The 7,994-nt window shown below is 48.6% G+C and overlaps 1 long non-coding RNA gene across 2 annotated transcripts; it reads right to left on the minus strand.

Annotated features, from left to right (window-relative positions):
* Positions 1 to 531: 531 nt before the first annotated feature.
* LOC140712551 (uncharacterized) lies at positions 532 to 7,950 on the minus strand. 2 transcript variants are annotated; one of them, XR_012094156.1, is made up of 3 exons: positions 7,196 to 7,950; positions 4,539 to 4,659; positions 532 to 1,351 (listed from the first exon to the last, which is right to left on the minus strand). It is a non-coding gene; the product is annotated as an uncharacterized lncRNA (long non-coding RNA). The 2 variants fall into 2 exon arrangements; XR_012094155.1 differs by having other exon boundaries at positions 532 to 4,659.
* Between the last annotated feature and the right edge of the window lie 44 nt (positions 7,951 to 7,994).

Here is a 7,994-nt window from a genome sequence, read left to right on the forward strand (position 1 = left end):
TTTAAAAAAATGAAGAGAGGAAAACTCAGTTCCGTCTTGGGGGATTTTTAAGTCCTTCTGAGTAGGGCAAGAGACAGAAATATGTAGTGAAGGTCTCGTGTCTAAATCAGGCAGCTGGCAGAAGCTGAGCTATTGTCGTCTCTTCACGGTGCTGAGTCAAAAATACCTCTGTGCTTAGAGACTAGAAAAACCCGGTTCCTTCCCGGCGCAGACGTGCCTGTGCTTCCCCACCCTGCTCCGGGCAGACACGCCGCGGCCCCGGGGCTCTCCCTGGCCTTGCTTCCTATGGCTGGTGTCAGTCAGAAGAAAGACGAGTGCGGACTGGGATGTCCCGGCTCTCTGTTTCTCCACAGAAACGTGTGCCAGGGTTCTAAGGCTCTACGGCTTAGGAACTCAATTTCTCCAGAAGTTAAGATCGCTGCCCTAAGAAGAAAATATTCCTGACATGTTCAGCCCACGGAATGCACCCATTTATTCACTCTTAGTCGAACAGCCTTGCTGTAGATCCATGGAGCGCCCAACTCTGACGTGTCCCACGTGCATGGTGTGGTAGGAAAGCCTTCATGTATTTTTTTTTTTTTTGGAGACAGAGTCTCACTCTGTCACCCACGCTGGAGCGCAATGGCGTGATCCCCACTCACTGCACCTCAGCCTCCTGGGTTCAAGTGATTCTCCTGCCTCAGCCTCCCGAGTAGCTGGGATTACAGGCATGGGCCACCACACTCAGCTAATTTTGTATTTTTAGTAGAGCCGGGGTTTCACCATGTTGGCCAGGCTGGTCTCGAAGTCAGATGATCCGCCCGCCTCGGCCTCCCAAAATGCTGGGATTACAGACGTGGGCCACCGTGCCTGGCCAGCCTTCATGAATTCTGATGGGCTGGGGGAGACATGGGACCAGTGAGCCAGGAGTCCCCAGGCCACCAGGCAAACCTGGTGTCACCCCCAGTCGTTGGATGGTTTCTCTTTCTCTGTGTCTGTTCAGGGATTTCCATTCAAATGGTCACTCTGTGTTGCCCCCAGAAGCCTCAAAGCTTAGTGTGGCTGTCCTCTGCGCGCATGGCTGTCCTCTATGCATGGCTGTCCTCTGCACGCATGGCTGTCCTCTGTGCACATGGCTGTCCTCTGCGCGCATGGCTGTCCTCTGTGCACATGGCTGTCCTCTGTGCGCATGGCTGTCCTCTGTGCGCATGACCGTCCTGTCCTCTATACACATCATGTCCATGCCTGCACTTTGTGCTTCTCACGGCCTCTTCCTTCTGGGTCCCAGGTCCTTGCTCTCCTTCTGGGGTTAGATGTCAGTTGTTTATTTGGTCTTATCGTTGCCCCATCAACGTCTGCACATCAAGGCCTCCTACCAAAAAAGTGAGGGAGAATAAAATAGTCTTTTGTTCTCATTTGTTTCCTTCTCTGAACTTAAACTCACTATATTAAGAGAGTCCTTGCAACATGTGTAAGGCATGAATTTTTGGAGTGTATCTCACTGACCTCAGAGAGGGCTCGGAAGGGAAAGCGTAGCTGCGATGGGCTCTTTCCTCCCCCTGTTGTATGCTAGGAACCAGGAGGCCAGGAGCACAGCAGGTCCTAAGCTGCCAGATAGTCTAGGGATGGTGAGTTTTCAGCATTACTGGGAGTAGGCCCAGAACTTCTAAGGTTTCAACCAAGCCAGAAGGAGCTGCTGCTGGCATATTCCCAGAGGAGCCAGATGCAATCTTCTCACTTCGGTCACACCTTGAGGTGATGGCTGTGCCCTTATTTACCTATTCTTGCTCAGGCCAAGCCCACTCTTCTCAACGTTGGGCCCAGAAGTCTGCAACTGCATTTCCCAGACACTCTCGCCACCTGAGTTCCTTTTAGATTCCGCCAGTGGGAGGTGCTGGGGAAAGACCAGACGGTGGAAGGAGAAAAAAAAGGACATCTCTTCCTGATTTCAGCAACGATGGCACCCCTCCAACAAGTGCAGGAGGTTCCAGCTCCCCACTTCTCAGGCTCTTCAACACTGGCCCAAGGGCGCCTCTTAGAGTCCCCAACACCAGCCCCATGGTGACACGTCCACCCAAGTTCCCAGGCGCTAGTAATGCTAATTCTTCCTTTTTGTTCTCCCAGCCCTAGGGGGGCTAGCTCCTTCCTGCAGTTGCTCATTTTTGGGTTACCTCAACATCTGCTTCATTCTTTCAGCCTTCTAGCCATGGGACCAAAAATCTCCTTTTGTTTGAAATGCCTGGTGTGGTTTTTCCTTCCTGGACCTTAACTGATACAGTCCTTGGAATCAGAACTAGAGTTTATGTACCACCTTCTGGAACACATGTGGTTTTCCAATGAATCCAAAGTACTTACCACTTCCTGCTCATTGGGAATCAGTGTAATTGGGAATCAATGTGATGATCTGTGGGATGTCAGAAGGCTTAAAGTTTCCGCAGGTAAGATTACGGCAGAAAGAAGGGTATGTAGCATAGCCCTGAGGCTAGACAAACAAAGGTGCATTGCTATCTCTGAAATAACTCCTTCTAGACTGGACCCTGGTGGATACAAGTATCTTTATTTATTTACTTATTTTTATAGAGACAGTGTCTCACTATGTTGTCCAGGCTAGTCTCAAGCTCCTGACCTCAAGCAATCCTCCCGCCTCAACCTCCCAAAGTGCTGGGATTACAGGCGTGAGCCACCATGCTAGGCCCAACATCTTTTTTTTTTTTTTTTTTAGATGGAATTTCACTCTTTTGCCCAGGCTGGAGTGCAGTGGCACAATCTTGGCTCACTGCAACCTCGGCCTCCTGGGTTCAAGCGATTCTCTTGCCTCAGCCTCCCAAGTTGCTGGGATTACAGGCATGGGCCACCATGCCTGGCTCATTTTTGTATTTTTAGTAGAGATGGCATTTTGCCATGTTGGCCAGGCTGGTCTCGAATTCCCGACCTCAGGTGATACACCCGTCTCAGCCTCCCAAAGTGCTGGGATTACAGGCGTGAGCCACTGCACCCAGCCTCGGCCCAACATCTTTAGTCATGAAAATCTGAGAGTGAGCTACATTTAGTGTACATGAAGGAACCATATTTTTCCTACCTTCCATCTCAAGTCCCTCACTGAGGCTGTAAAACAACAGGAGATCTTGTAAAAAGCTTAAATCTCTAGATTCAGAGAAGAGAACAAGATTGCTTTAAAAATAATGCCAGACAAACAAACTGGCATATTGTTCAATGTGTATTGAATGGCATAGTATTCTGTGCATCAGAGAAAAAGAATGAACTATAGTTGCACGTAAGCAAAGGGATGAATTTCCTGGACATAATGGTGAACAAAAGAGACCAGAGCCAAAGGAGTATATACTGTAGGAGTCGATTTGAACTTCCATGAATTCAACAGCAGGCAAAATTATACCACGGTGATAGAAGTCAAAATAATGGGTATCTTTTGAGGGGGGATTAGGAACTGGGAGAAGGCACAAGAGAACCTTCTGAGCTGCTAGAAATATTCCACATTTTAAATTGGATGATGGTTACATGGATGCATACTAATGTAAGAACTGGTCAAGCTGTACAGTTGAGATGTGTGAATCCTAAATGTGTATGTCCTCTCTCGATAAAAAAGCAATATAAAATGTTTGGTTACAGAGTAGCCATTTAGAGAGTATTTACAGAATAAATATGTGACTTGAGCTCTCAAACTCTGTTGCATTTATTTCATTGGGAGTACTAGTTTTTTTTTTTTTTGAGACGGACTCTGGCTGTGTCGCCCAGGCTGGAGTGCAGTGGCACGATCTCAGCTCACCGCAAGCTCTGCCTCCCGGGTTCACGCCATTCTCCCGCCTCAGCCTCCTGAGTAGCTGGGACTACATCCCCCCGCCACCACGCCCGGCTAATTTTTTGTATTTTTAGTAGAGACAGGATTTCACTGTGTTAGCCGGGATGGTCTCGATCTCCTGACCTTGTGATCTGCCTGCCTCCACCTCCCAAAGTGCTGGGATTACAGGCGTGAGCCACTGTGCCTGGCCGCTAGTAAAGTTTAGAACTTTTTAAATGTTAAATTCTATACCCAAGTGACATACAAAGTTTAAAACACATCTTCTCAGGCTGGGCGCAGTGGCTAATGCCTGCAATCCCAACACTTTGGGAGGCTAAGGTGGGAGGACTGCTTGAGCCCAGGAGTTTGGAGACCAGTCTGGACAACATAAGGAGACCCCATTTTCTACAAAAAATACAAAAAGTAGCTGGGTTGTGGTCATGCGTACCTGTGATCTCAGCTATTTGGGAGGCTGAGACAGGAGGATTGCTTGAGCCAAGGAGGTCAAGGGGGGTGCAGTGAGCCATGATCGTGCTCCCACGGCACTCCAGCCACATTCCAGCCTGGGCAACAAAGCAAAATCCTGTCTCAAAAAAAAAAAGAAAAGAAAAAGAAAACCTCCTCAGAGTAATCTGGCTTAACAAACAAAACAGTGGAGGGCTCATTTGTGTATTTAAACTACTTTATACCTCTGAAATACTCAACCCATGTAGACATCTGTATATACAAAGAGTTCTTTTAATCAGATCAGTGCTGATCATACCTTTGAAGTGAAGTGGACACAGTGGTGGAGGACACACAGGACACATGGGCCATCTCCAGAGTCTCTCCGGGCCTGCCTTTTGTGGAGGGGAGAGCACAGATGCAGACCAAGGCCAGACTCACTTCAAGTTGAGAAATGGGACAAATGAGACACATAAAATCGACATCACCCACCAAGATCCTGTCTGAAACCTTACTTCATTCCTACTGGTTAGCAAATGCCTTTAGCTCATTGACTGCTCACAAAAGGAGCAAATCCAGAAGAATGTGTATGCCCAGTATACAGGCTAACTTCATGCTGATCTCAACATTCGAATGCCCACGAGGCTCAGTTACTGAGCATTTTCACCACGCCAATCTGATAAGGTTTATAATGTATAGACTTACTAGTATTTAAATCTCATAACATCCCTATGAGGCAGGAATGCTATAATCCTCCTTTTACAGATGATAAGCCTGAGTCACTGACGTAACTTGTTCACAGGTATTCACTGTCAGGGCTGGGATCTGAATCTATGCAGGCTGATTCCCCAGTGGACTCTCAACCATTACTACATATTCTTTTTTTTTTGAGATGGAATTTCACCCTTGTTGCCCAGGCTGGAGTGCAATGGTGCGATCTCGGCTCACCGCTACCTCTGCCTCCCAGGTTCAAGCAATTCTCCTGCCTCAGCCTCCCAAGTAGCTGGAATTACAGACATGCGCCACCATGCCCGGCTAATTTTGTATTTTTAGTAGAGACGGGGTTTCTCCATGTTGAGGCTGGTCTCGAACTCCTGACCTCAGGTGATGCGCCCGCCTCGGCCTCCCAAAGTGCTGGGATTACAGGCGTGAGTCACCGCGCCCAGCCACTACTACATAACCATTCAAGATAAGAAATGATAAAAGTTGTACATGGGGGAGGCAGATAATTTGTTCTGGGGTATTCGGATGAGTGGTACAGCTACGTCAGAGCAGATTGGAGTGACATTTGAGGATCATGCAGAGGCCTTGAGCCACCCAGCTTCTCTGCAGTTCTCCTTTCCCAAGTATATTATCTGCCCACTGCTTGTTGGTTTCCTTCTTTTTTTTTTTTTTTTTTTTTTTGAGACGGAGTCTCGCTCTGTCGCCCAGGCTGGGGTGCAGTGGCGCAATCTCGGCTCATTGCAAGCTCCGCCTCCCAGGTTCACACCATTCTCCTGCCTCAGCCTCCCGAGTAGCTGGGACTACAGGCGCCCGCCACTGCGCCCGGCTAATTTTTTTCTATTTTTTAGTAGAGACGGGGTTTCACCATGGTCTCGATCTCCTGACCTTGTGATCCGCCCGCCTCGGCCTCCCAAAGTGCTGGGATTACAGGCGTGAGCCACCGCGCCCGGCGGTTTCCTTCTTTATTCAGTTGGGCTACAAATAATTGTACGCCTATTACACACCAGGTTTCGGTATTATGTACAGGAAATGAGAAGATAAATAAGAGACAGCCTCTTCCATATTTATGGCATACACTGCCCTCAGTTTAGTTTCTTTCTCCTGTTCAAAATTTCATTCTGTTTATTTTTGCATCAGTTTAGGCTGTTGCTTATGTGAGGTAACCTCAACGAGACTTTTTGAAAGTCCTGACCCTTTGCCTTTCAACATCGTTTAAGAACAGCAACAGCATCTGGATCTCTCAGTAAAATGCCTTTTCAACAGCTCAAAGCCAGGCTTGTTTTTGTTTTAATTTGGGAATGTTTCAAGTGAAACTTAGTTCCATCATTTAATTCCTGGCAGCCCAATAACCAGGGAGCAGTAACTCCCTTATCTGTGGGCTGTTTAATGACTATCTAGTACCACCCTGGGAGCAATAGACTAAGGCCTTCTTCCAGATGCCATATTTTAAGGCTCTCAGCTGGGAAGACCATCACTCTGTAACATTTATTCTGATTATTTTAAGTCAGGATTTGGCCGCCTTATTCAGAAACAAACAAAAAAAAAACTGGCCCCTGGCTTTCTGCCTCCTGCACTTCTGGCTCTAGGCCATATGAGCATCTAATTTCTAGTTTTTCAGACAGAGAAGGTTAGAAACTGGTAACCGTGGCCTCAACAGCAGATAAGCACATCAAGTCTGTGACAGGAATTAGGAAGACTGCTATAGAATTATTTTTAAAGTCATCTCTTGTTCCACAAAGCATAGTTGTCTCTTCCTGTTTGTCCTCCTTGCCCATTCTCTTTGAGAAGTCCAGGTCTGAGAGGCACCAGACACTCAATCGACTAGGGTTTTGCTGCCTATAGGTAATTATGCTAAAAGTCTGCAGTAGTAGATCTTATGCTGGCATAATTATGCATTCGAGAGCAGAAGGTTTTTGCTGGAAAGCTTCACTGTTAGATATGATTTGCATTTTTTACTAGATACTTGTCTTTGGTCTTTGAGGACAGACATATTAAGGATTCCTTTGTGCATCAACAGAAAAGCAAAACACAAAACAGCCTATATGTGAGCATGAGGCCGTTTTTTAATACAAGAAAGACACTGCTCTAGAACAAGGTTCGCCTTTGCTTCAGGGCCTAACAGTTTATTTTGGAGCCATAAGGGTAAGGAAGCAGGTCAGAAATGACTTTTAGTGTAACCCTATCTGTAATTAAAAATAAATGCTGTCATAAGATCAAATGTTATCAAAAATCAGTATTTTAAATTAAATTTACCCCGAAGTTTCTTTCAAAAAAAATTTGTAATGTTCTTTTTGAGTGACGACTTTGCCTTGCTAGAGCTGAAGAATGTGATCAATCGGCTTGTTGAATAATCCTGCACAGTAGGCATTCCGCTGAAGCCAACTCTAGCTGGGGGCTCGGGAGCGAAAGACACAGATGGGGCCCGGCCGCCCCTCGAATCGGGTGGGCGCGCCCGTTCCCGGTGCATCAAGAGGCTGGCCCGGCCAGGGGAGAGCGGCTGGCACCGAACCCCACGCGCCTCCCCGCGGGCGGGGCCGGGCAGTCGTCGGCTCGATTTAAAGCTGGTCTCGAAGGCTGCGGCCGGTCAGGCGAGGCGAGGCAACGTGAGCGAGGGTGCTTAGGGAGAACAGCCGCGGGCAGCTCAATGCTGGATGGCCAACGCGCTACGGCGCCCGGCAGCAACCCAGCCGACAACCCGATCCGGATCCCGAGCTGCGCAGCGGACAATGCTGCGCGCCCATCCCGGACTACGACTCCCGGCGGGCTCTGCGACCGGTCCGGGGCGGCCCAGCGTGCACTGCGCCGGCCAGCTTGACAGCCGGGCGCCCTAGTCCGCTAGCTCTGCGCCCGGCCAGGGACGCTGGCCTTCTCGCGGTTTTCCCCCGATGTCTCTCTTTACTTCAACTGCCTGAAACTCGCCCCACGAATGGCAGGCAGCGTCCAAAATTCAACCCCGTAGAGCCAGCACCAGCCAATAAAGCACACGGATGGAGGCCACGTGACAGCAGTGGGCCGGCCCTCCGGCTGAGCCCAGATCTCTATGGTTTCCGCG

Source organism: Chlorocebus sabaeus, chromosome 10 (assembly GCF_047675955.1).
Source record: "Chlorocebus sabaeus isolate Y175 chromosome 10, mChlSab1.0.hap1, whole genome shotgun sequence".
Taxonomy (NCBI): domain Eukaryota; kingdom Metazoa; phylum Chordata; class Mammalia; order Primates; family Cercopithecidae; genus Chlorocebus; species Chlorocebus sabaeus.